The 11,156-nt window shown below is 32.6% G+C and overlaps 1 protein-coding gene across 1 annotated transcript in view; it reads right to left on the minus strand.

Annotated features, from left to right (window-relative positions):
• Positions 1 to 10,896, minus strand: part of KCNJ6 (potassium inwardly rectifying channel subfamily J member 6) — a 180,080-nt gene extending 169,184 nt beyond the window's left edge. Inside the window, exon 1 of the mRNA XM_051984869.1 lies at positions 10,577 to 10,896. The gene's annotated coding sequence lies outside the window, so the exon portion shown is untranslated. The remainder of the gene's footprint in view (positions 1 to 10,576) is intronic.
• Between the last annotated feature and the right edge of the window lie 260 nt (positions 10,897 to 11,156).

Below are 11,156 nucleotides of genomic sequence, written 5' to 3' on the forward strand. Positions count from 1 at the left end.
GGGGCAATGTGACATATTTGATAGTTCTAGAGGTAGACTCAGGAAGATAGGTTTAAAAATTATGCTTCAGACACTAGCTGTGTAACAGTAGACAAGTGACAATCTCAGAACCATGGTTTCCTCATCAATTAAATGGAGATAATAATTGTAAAAAAAATAAAAGGGCTGAAACTCTTAAAAGGTATGCTTGAATCAGACAATCAAGCACTTAAGGCTAATTACTATTGGACAATAACTCTATTAGCATTTGTTTGGAATTGCTCTTCTCCCAGTTAATACTGGCTCAAATGTTTGGGGTTAAGAGAATTGTAGGTAAGGATTAAGTGGTGGAGTGAGAGAGGTGAGAGAACTTCACTTGGCCACAAGAGAGGAGAAAAGTGTGGGGATTCTGGACTCTAGAATCAAGGAAGGATCCTTGGCAAAACTCCTGGCAGTTTTGTCCATCCCCTTCACTTCTCCCCCTAAAAACCAAGGACTTTTGCTTACCCTGACTTTGACTGATCCTGAGGCCTCAGGGAGTTAGTCCAGATTTCACAAATAATAATAATAATAATAATAATAATAATAATAATAATAATAATATTATATATGTATATATATATATAAAGCCTGTAGCTAATAGAATTATAGGATATTACATGAGATAGCATATGTAATAAGCCTTGCAAATTTTAAAGCATTGTATAACATGTCAATTATTATTATAATATGTGACAATCTAAATTAAATGAATCTCAGTATACCTATATCAACAACTTATATAAATAAAACTACTTAGTTCTATTTAAATATTTTAATATTCATACAAAAAGTCAGGAAAGTGAATTGATTAGAATGTATCTGTAACAGTGAAAATATTGTGCTAATCCTATTCATTTTCACAGATTTCAAGATATCAGTCAATTAGTGTTTCAAAAACACAGTCAAACTATCACAGTAGTGGATAGACAGAAATTGTATGAGTTAGCATTTGGAGAAACAAGAATTACTATTCTAAAAATAGCTTTCACATTTCTGATCCAAAAGAAATCATAGGATCATATAGTTTAGAGGTGAAAGAGACTTCAAAAGCCATCTAGTCCAAATTCTTGATTTTATTTTTAAAAAATTATTTAAAATTTGAGTTCTAAATTCTCTCTCTCATTCCCATTTTATCTCTCACTCATTGTGATGGCAAGAAATGTGCAATCATACAAAACATATTTTCATGTTAGTTATGTTGCAAAAAATAAAAAAAATACAAGAAATACAAGAAAAATGCTTCATTCTGCATTCAGAAACCATCAGTTCTTTCTCTAAAGTATATGACATTTTTCCAAAAGTCCCTCAGAATTATCTTGGATTGCTGTATAGATCAGAATAATAAGTTAATCATAATACAATTTTGCTATTACTGTATATAATGTTCTGATTCTGCTCAATTTTTTATTAGTTCATATAACTCTTCCCAGTTTTTCTAAAAACATCCTGTTTGTATTTTCTTATAGCACAAGAGTATTGCATTGTAATCATATATAACAACTTTTTTAGTCATTCCCTAACTGATGGACATTTCTTAAATTTCCAGTTTTTTGCCACTATAAAAATGGCTGACGTAAATATTTTTCTACATATGAGTTTTTTTCCTTTTTTTTTTTTTTTTTTTTTTGATCTTTGATAAAGATCAGAAATAGTATTGTTGGGTCGTTTTTATATCCCTTTGGTTCCAAATTGCTCTCCAAAATGGGTGGATCAATTTACAACTCTATCATTAGTGTATTTGTGTTTCTATTTTTCTTCATTTCCTCTGACATTTGTTATTTTACTTTTCTGTCATATTAGCCAATTTCATAGAAAGGCATGAAGTAATACCTCAGTGTTGTTTTAATTTGAATTTCTTTACTCAATTGTGATTTTTTTTTCACATGACAATAGATAGCTTTGATTCCTTCTTCTGAAAACTGCTTGTTCATATTCTTTAATTATCAATTGAAGAATAACTTTCATTCTTTGAAAAATATTTGAAATTTATATATATAATTATTATACATAAAAACAATTTTTAAAAATTTAAAAATATTGAGTTTTAAATTATTTTCTTGAAAGCATCCTGTCCATTATTTCTTATAGCAAAATTGCATTGTATTACAACCATATACTACAATTTGTTTAGCCATGCCCTAATTGATGAGTATCCCATCAATTTCCAATTCTTTGCTCTCACAAAAAAGTTGCAACAAATATTTTTGTACATATAGGTTCTCTCTCCCTCATCACCTTTTAAAAACTTTTTGGGTTACAGAGCTAGTAGTGATATTATTGGGTCCAACAGTATGCATGGTTTTATAGCACTTTGGTCATAGTTCCAAATTATTCTCCAGAATGGTTAGACCAGTTCACAACTCCTCCAGCAGTGCATTAAAGTCCCAGTTTTTCTACATCCCCTCCGACATTTGTCATTTTCCTTTTTTGGTCATATTAGCCACTCTAATAGCCATTCTTGTGCCTCATAGTTGTTTTAATTTGCATTTTTCTAATTAAAGTGATTTAGAGCATTTTTTATATGACTATAGAGAACTGATGCATTTATCAAAGAAACTTGCTGTGAAGCATTTTTATTAGTTATTACTGTGCAATTCTTGCTATTTTGTTTCCCCCATTTCTCTCTGTCTCTGTCTCTGTCTGAATCTCTCTGTCTCTGTCTCTGTCTGTCTGTCTCTCTTTCTCTCTCTGTCTCATTCTGTCCCTTCCAAATCCTTCCTACCTTCTATTACCTCTGCCCCTTTCCCCTTTCATTTCCTACTTTCCTGTAAAACACGATATATTTTCTATCCCTGAGTGTGAATGTTATTCACTCTGAGAAAATTCTGATATGAGAAAGGTTTAAGTATCATCAGACACCCTTATGCCTTAAATAGTTTATATTCTTATAAATTTGACTCAGTTCTCTATGTATTTGAGAAATGAAGCCTTTATTAAAGAAACATAAACATTTATTTTAGTTTTCTATTTTCCTTGAAATTTTAACTGCATTGGTTTTATTTGTGCAAAATCTTTCTGATTTAATGCAATCAAAATTATCAATTTATAACCTGTGATCCATCCCTTTTATCTTGTTTGGTCTTAATTTCTTTCCTTATTCATTGATATGATAGATAAAATTTTCCATGCTGCCTTAATTTGCTTTTATTAGCACCTTTTATATGTAAAGCATGTATCCATTTTGACTCCATGTTATTATATAGTATGAGATTTTGGTCTACATATAGTTTCTCTAAACTCTTTTCCAGTTTCCCCAACAGTTTTTGTCAAGCAGTAAGTTCTTATACCAAAAACTTTTATCAATTTTTAGATTATTCCTGTGAATTATATACATAATCTATTTCACTGTCTACCACTCATTTCTTAGCGAGAGCCAGCTTATTTTGATGATTACTGCTACATAATATAATTTGAGATCTTGTACAGCTAGGCCATCTTTCTTCACATTTATTTATTTTTATTGATTCTCTTTATATTTTTTACCTTTCGTGGATTTTATTACTTTTTTTGTAGCTTTATAATTTTTTTTTGATAGTTTGATTTTTATGGCACTGAGTAAGGCAATCCAAATTAGGGAGTATTGTCATTTTTATCATATTAGTTCTACCTACCTATGACCAATTAATATTTCATGCAAATAAAGTCAGATCTAAACAACTGGAGAAAATGTTTTGTAATTGTTTTTGTATAGTTCTGGGGTTTGCTCTATATAGTATATGGTTATGTTAAATGAACTATCTCTTCTTCCAGAGTTTTGTTGGTGATATATAAAACTGCTGATGATTTACTTGGGTTTATTATATTTAGCTCTATCAAATTATTAATTGTTTAAACTTGTAAAAATTTAATTTCTAGTTTTTTCAAGTATACAATCATATCATCTACATAAAGAGATAATTTTATTTCTTCATTGCCCATTCTGATTCTTTCAATTTCTCTTACTTTTCCTGTTACTATTGTTAACATTCCTATTAGAGCATTATACTGGTAGGATAGTTAGGTGGCCCGATAGATCAAGCAATGGCACTAGAGTAAGGAAGATCTGAGTTCAAATTTGTTTTTTGATAGTTCATCTGGGCAAGTCACTAAACCCAGGCCTCAAAAGAAAACAAATTATTATTCTGGTAATAATGGGCATCCTTGTTTCATTTCTGTTCTCGTTGGGAAGACTTTTAGCTGATCCCTATTACAAATAATGCTTGCTGGTGCTTTTAGGTAGATGTTCTTATCATTTTAAGGAAAAAGTCCATTTATATTTATGGTTTCAAGTGTTTTTTAATAGGAATGAGTGTTGTATTTTCTGCATTTAGTGATTTAATCATAGCTTTTTTCTTTTATTATTGATATGACCAATCACACCAATAGTTTTCCTTATATCGAACCTATTTTGCATTCCTAGTGTAAATTTTCCTTGGTTACAATGTATATTCTTTGTGATTTATGATTGTGGTCTCTTAGCTAGTAATTAATTGCAACATTATTCCTAAGTGAAATTTCTCTATCATTTATATCTCTGTGTTTATTCTTTTCGGTTTATCTAAATCATGCATTAGCAACATATTTGTGTCACAAAAAGAATTTGGTAGGATTCCTTCTTTGCATATTATTCAAAATTTTTTTATCATTGGAATGATTTTAACTTTAAATCTTTAGCAGAAATTCACTTGTAAATTCATTTAGTTATTTCTAGTGTGTTTAGTTTATTTTCCTAAAATAGATTTATCTTGATACTTTATTTTGTTTTCTGCTAAGTTGAGCAGTTTATAGTTTTGTAAGTATTCTTAATTTAATATAAATTGTTAAATTTATTGGCATATAATTGGTCAAAATAACTTAATTATTGCTTTAATTCCATCTTCATTAATGGTATATTCATTCTTTTCATTTTTGATACAAGCAATTCGGCTTTATTTTCTCTTTTTAAAAATCATATTAACAAGTGGTTTATTTATTTTGTTGTTTTTTTTCTTCACAAAACCAACTTTTAGTTGTATTTATTAATTAAATATTTTCTTATATTTGATTTTATTAATCTTACCTTTAACTTGTTATTAGCCTTTTAATTTGTTTAATTGGAAATGTTCAATTTGCTTTTATGGTGTTTTTTAATTGAATATTTAATTCACTGATCTGCTCTTTCTCTATTTTAATGAAGCAGGCATTTAAAGATATATATTTTTTCTTCTGATTATTCCTTTTGTTTCATTTCATAAATTGTGTATATTGTTTCATTGTTATCATTTACTTTAATAAAATTACCTACTGGTTCTACAATTTGTTCTTTGATCTACATATTCTTTAATATTAGGTTATTTATTCCCCAATTAAATTTTATTTCCATGGCCCTTTATTTAATGTAATTTTTATTGTATTATTACCTTAAAAGAAGGCATTTAATATTTTTACTTTTCTGCAATTGACTATAAAGTTTGTGTGCCCCAATATATGGTCAATTTTAGTATAGGTGTCTTATACTGGGGGAAAAGTGTATATTCCTTTCTATTCTTGTTCAATTCTTTCCAAATGTCTATCATATCTAGATTATCTAAAATTCTACTCATTTCCTTGACTTCTTTCTTTTCTGAGAAAGTAAAGTTGGACTCCCTCATTATTACAGTTTTGCTGTTTCCACTTGTATCTCTCTTACTTTTTCCTTTATAAATTTGCATGGGGTAACACTTGGTGAATATATGTTTAGTACTAATATTATTTAATTATCAACCATATCTTTTAACATAATGCAGTTTCCCTGCATATCTCTTTGAATTATATTTGTTTGAGGTTTTTGAAATCATAATTGCTACCTCTCCTTTTTTTTTTTTTTAACATCATAAATTTTACTCCATTCCCTTACTTTTGTTCTTGTTTTAAAATACGTAAACCATACACTGTCACATTCTGGTTTTGAATTCATTTTGCTATCTGTTCCAATTTTATAGGTGAGTTCATTGCATTCACGTTCAAAATTATAGTTGTTAATTGAATATTTCCCTCCTGTTCATTTCTTTTATCCCCTCTCTCTGTTTATCCTAATTCTCTTAGTCTATTTCTGACTACTATCTCTTTAAACCTCATATTGTTCTGAGTCCCTCTCTTATCCTATCCCCTTGCCCTCCATAAGTTAAGAACATTTTATACATAACTAGATATACATGTTATTCACCTTAAACTTAATTCTAATGAGAATAAAACTCCTACTTGAAGCTGGTAGGATAATAGCAGACATAGAAAGGGCTCTGAATTTGGGAGGCCTTTTGAATCAGCCACTCCCATCCAAGAGGGCTAATAGCCATCTAGGTCCAGGAAGGTCCTTAGAGGCTGCTACCTTATTACAGATTTTAACAGATCCATTCTACAATTCTGTACCTTAAGATTGGGTAGCTCCACCTGGCTTTGAGCCCCCTCTCGGTCTCATGTCATGAACCCTTGTTAATGAGGCATTGAACACATTCCCTTCTAGCTCTGAATCCTGTGATTTATAATTTGCTGAAAGAGGATTAGGCAGGAGTTATCTAGGAAGAAATGGGAAAACATTTTATTTTTTCATGTTCCCAAACTTTATTTATCATAATTTTTACAATCCAAACTCAACAAAACATTTATTGACTTTTTAACTTATACACCCAATGTCTACATTGGACTAGATCTTAGACAATTCTTAATTCAGTCTAAGATGGTATTAAAGTTTTGCCCAGCTAAGAAAATAGAAATTGAATGGATGCCCATCAGTTAAGGAATGGCTAATAAGTTAGGTATATAAAGATAATGGAATATTATTGTTCTATAAGAAATGATGAGCAGGCTGATTTCAGAAAAGCCTGAAAAGACCTACTTGAACTGATGTTGAATGAGGTAATCAAAACCAGGAGAATATTAATACACAGTAATTAATAAACAAGATTATCTGATGATTAACTGTGACAAATTTGGCTCTTCTCACCAATGCAGTGATCAAAGGGAATTGCAATAGACTTGGGATAGAAAATGCCACTCACATCCAGAAAGAGAACTATGGAGACTGAATGTGAATTGAAGCATAGTATTTTCACCTTTTTGTTTATTTGTTTGCTTGTTTTTTAATTTCTTATGCTTTTCCCCCCTTTTGGTCTGGTTTTTCTTACACAACATGACAAATATGGAAATATGGTTAAAAGGATTGCACATATTTAATCTATCTCAGATTGCTTCCTGCCTTGAGGAGGGGAGAGGTGAGAGTAGGAGGGAGAAAATTTGAAATGAAAATGAATGTTGAAAAGTATCTTTACATGTATTTGGAAAAAACAGTATACCATTGAGAAAAAAAAAGTTGTTACCAACTCTATTATTGTTGGTATCTTTCATCAGCAGTTTTGTGCAGCTGTAGATTTATATACATCATTCCAAAGATCAGCCAATTTAGAAGGTATAAGAAGAGACAATGGGACTTATTTCATTGATTTCCTGTATGTTTTGATATTATTATATGAACACTACTTCTCTCTCTTCCAGAATACTAGGTAAACCAAAAACTGGATGTAATGCACTTGTTCCATTGCTTACAATACTCAATCAAGCATTTCCTTTTCATTACATTCACCTATACTTTGACTTGCATGTCCTTTGAATAACTAAACTAATCATATCATTTCCATCACTCACTAGAAATGAAATGCATGAAATCGTGCAAAACTTTGACAGTCTGTGATCCTGTCTGAGTCTGAAATAAGCTATTTAATGGTACTTCTTTCAACATTAGTAATCATAACAAAAGACTTGGGCATGCTTTTTAAGTTACTGCTTTAAACTAGACTTGATGCTTCCTATATTCCCCATGTGTAATAAATTGATAAGCAATCACAACATTCACAGACAGTTGAAAAACAAGGCCACAAAAACAAAATAAAAATCATTTACATGGAGATAATACACATCAACTAAAGGTTCTTCAATAAGCGAACCCTCTTAGGAAGTTTTATAGCTTCCTCAGTGTTTCTAAGCAATTATGGAACTTTAATGTATGAAAATACCTTTGTAAGCAATGCTATTTGAAATGCAATTAAAATCTAAACTATACCTCCTAACACTTGAATGTTCCTCTAGAGGAGTTTTATTTGGAACTGAGCTTCCATCTATCTGCATTATATTTCCTTAATTTCTTCCAATCACAAGGGAAATAGGACAGGAGAAAGAAGGAGAAAAAGACACATTCAAATATAATATAAATGTTAACAATCAACCATTCATTTGCTCTTCTAATTCACAGAGTACTGAAAATTTAAGGAATTTACTCAGATTAATCTAGTTGATAGCTTGAGATTGTCATTAACTAGTCCTTTGCTAATATATTTTCTCCTTCTAGGTGTTGGCATACTTGTGGTTGGTTTAATATCTTTTCAGGATCAACTGGCATATATATCATTTTCCTTCTCTATCTCATCACATAGCCCCCCAAATGACGATTATTTGTCCACCTCTGAATCAGATGCTGCAACAGTATCTTTCTATCATCTAAAAAGTTCAAGACAGGAGTTAAAGAACACGGAATGAACTGAAAATGTATGCAAGCTGATGGGACTTGTTTTAAATTCCCCAGCTCTCAGATCAGACTTCTGATCTTTGTATTTTTCCTGTTAATTGAACTAATCTCTCTCTCTCTCTCTCTCTCTCTCTCTCTCTCTCTCTCTCTCTCTCTCTCTCTCTCTCTCTCTCTCTCTCTCTCTCTCTCTCTCTCTCTCTCTCTCTCTCTCTCTCTCTCTCTTTCCCCTCCTCTCTCCCCCCCTCTCTTTTTCTTTTTTTTGCTGTTTCATTTCTCTTGATTTTTAACAGTTACTCTGATGCATAACTGAGCATAAAAGTAACCATTTTGCAAGCTCTCTAGCTACTATGACAATCAGATTCCCTCACTGTATCCAAACTGACATTTTTTCTTTTTCGTAGAGAAATCAGCAAAGATTTCAGGAACCAGATGCTGCCATCAACTTAGCTTGTGAACATCAGAGAAATTGTCTGTGCTCTGGCCATGGTGCTGAAACAAGAAACACTAGAGGGGTGAGGGGGGTGAGTGGGTGAGGGACTCCCCCCACCTTCCCCAAATCCATCAAACCTTACAGGCAATGTTTAAAGCTGTGCAGGGACCAGCCAAACTCAAAGCTTCATCTCTTGTATTATTGTTAGGTGTCAGGAAGACATAAGAAGAGAAGGAAGCACTAAACTGTTTCTCCTTTCTTTTCTTTTCTTTCTTTTTTTCCTGCCTAATGCTAGGAAAGTTTTGTTCTATGTTTTCCATGTAATTGGAACTGTTTCCCCACTCTCTCCCCCTCCTCCTCCCCCACCAGTCGTCATGGTGATACAGAGCTCAAGACAAAATGGGCAAAGCTTAGTTAACACAGCCCTGAGAACACTGAGTCTGCCTTTCTAAATAGCTCATTTGCTCCCTACTGAGCAGCACAATCTTCCACTTCCTTTTCAGTCAGAAAAAGAAAAATAGAAAAGGAAATGATCTATATATTTACATGATGCTTTATTACACCATATAATGTCATGCTTTCTGGGAATCTATTCTACTTTTATGAATAGCAAGTCAATCTATTAAAGTAACAGAAATCAACTCTAAGACAATAGAAATGGCTTAGATAATTTAAAAATGTTGGAATTATGACCATCCCTTTCCCTAACCTTTTCATTTCTACACAACTGAAGGTATCTTCTCCATGAATTTGAACTCCAGACAGCTTTGTGTGACACAGTCTTCCACGGATTTTAAGTGGCCTTTTAAAATCTTACTGCTATAGAATAATTAAATTATGTAATTTTAGTAAAGGGTAAATCCAAGAGGAAGCTTAGCATCTGCAAGAAGGCAGAAATTGTTCACTTCCTCATCCTTTCTGCCCTCTCTATCTCTTAGTAATGGCACAAACAACTAATTTTATCTAAATGCCTTTTTTTTTAGATATATGGCTGATTTTTGTAGCTTCCAGAGGAGTCATAGCTGTTTAATCTTAACAGTTTAGCAATAGCATACAACATATTGTCTTTTCTCTATGATGCCAGTTAATAATTCATTCTCATTCTCTCTCTCTCTCTCTCTCTCTCTCTCTCTCTCTCTCTCTCTCTCTCTTTCTCTCTCTTACACACACACACACATCTCACACTCTTCTTCCTCCACCTCCTTCTGAAGAAGAGTCAGTGTTTTAAAAATCACTTTTCTAGTTATGAAATTAAAAACACAACATGCAATTCCTGATTTTTATCTATGTATTTAGCCTTTTCCAAACTGTACTGAAATATCTTTAAATCATTTCTTATCATATTTCTTTGAATTCATCACATACAGCCCTTTTCTTTGACCTCCCTCTCTTGTGGAGTTTTCAGTTGCTTTACGAAAACCGCAGGAAACAAGATTTCCCTTATGTTATATAACTGGCTTCCCCATTGCCTTTATGTTTTGGTCACCATATTTCTCACCAGAGAAGAAAATGCATACAGTGCATAGCCCAGAGAATGGTAGCTACCGAACTGAATGTTTTGTACAGATTTGCGCAAGCTTATCTTTGAACAACTACCTATTTTGGCTTACCTATTGTGGAAAGAAGGATTCATTCAATCATGATCTTCCTTGTTAGCAGAGAATAGCTTGGATGGTTGGTGATTAATCACGAAAGAATAGGTTGCAAAAAAAAAAAAAAAAAAAAAAAAAAAGGAGGGGGGGGTAAGAATCGGATGGCAAATTTTTACATCATCCCTCAGAGGTCGGCAGCAGGCTCTATCCGCTTCGCTGTTCACCCAGCTCAGACTCCAGGTTTCCGTTTCCCTCTGATCCTCCCCCAATCCTCCGTTCTCCTCCCTCCGCACCCTCCCCCCCTCCCCTTCCCCGCATCTCTCCCAACCTTTTCAGCCAGGTGTTGCCGTTTTCAAACCACTCCACATTGCCAACGGCAGAGTAAAATGCTAACAGAAGAATAGATTGGAGCTGTCGAGCTAAAAGAATGGTACAGGGGCGTGTGTTTGGGGTTAAGTGAGGTCACGAAAGGATATGTGTATGTGTGTTGTGTGTGTGTGCGTACGTGCATACAAAAGTGTTATCTAAATCTCAGGCACAGAAAAAAAAAGTGACAGTAATACTCAGGAGGTGTCATAAAATCCGCAAATTCAATGAA

The sequence above is a fragment of the Antechinus flavipes genome, chromosome 3 (genome assembly GCF_016432865.1).
Source record: "Antechinus flavipes isolate AdamAnt ecotype Samford, QLD, Australia chromosome 3, AdamAnt_v2, whole genome shotgun sequence".
Classification (NCBI taxonomy): domain Eukaryota; kingdom Metazoa; phylum Chordata; class Mammalia; order Dasyuromorphia; family Dasyuridae; genus Antechinus; species Antechinus flavipes.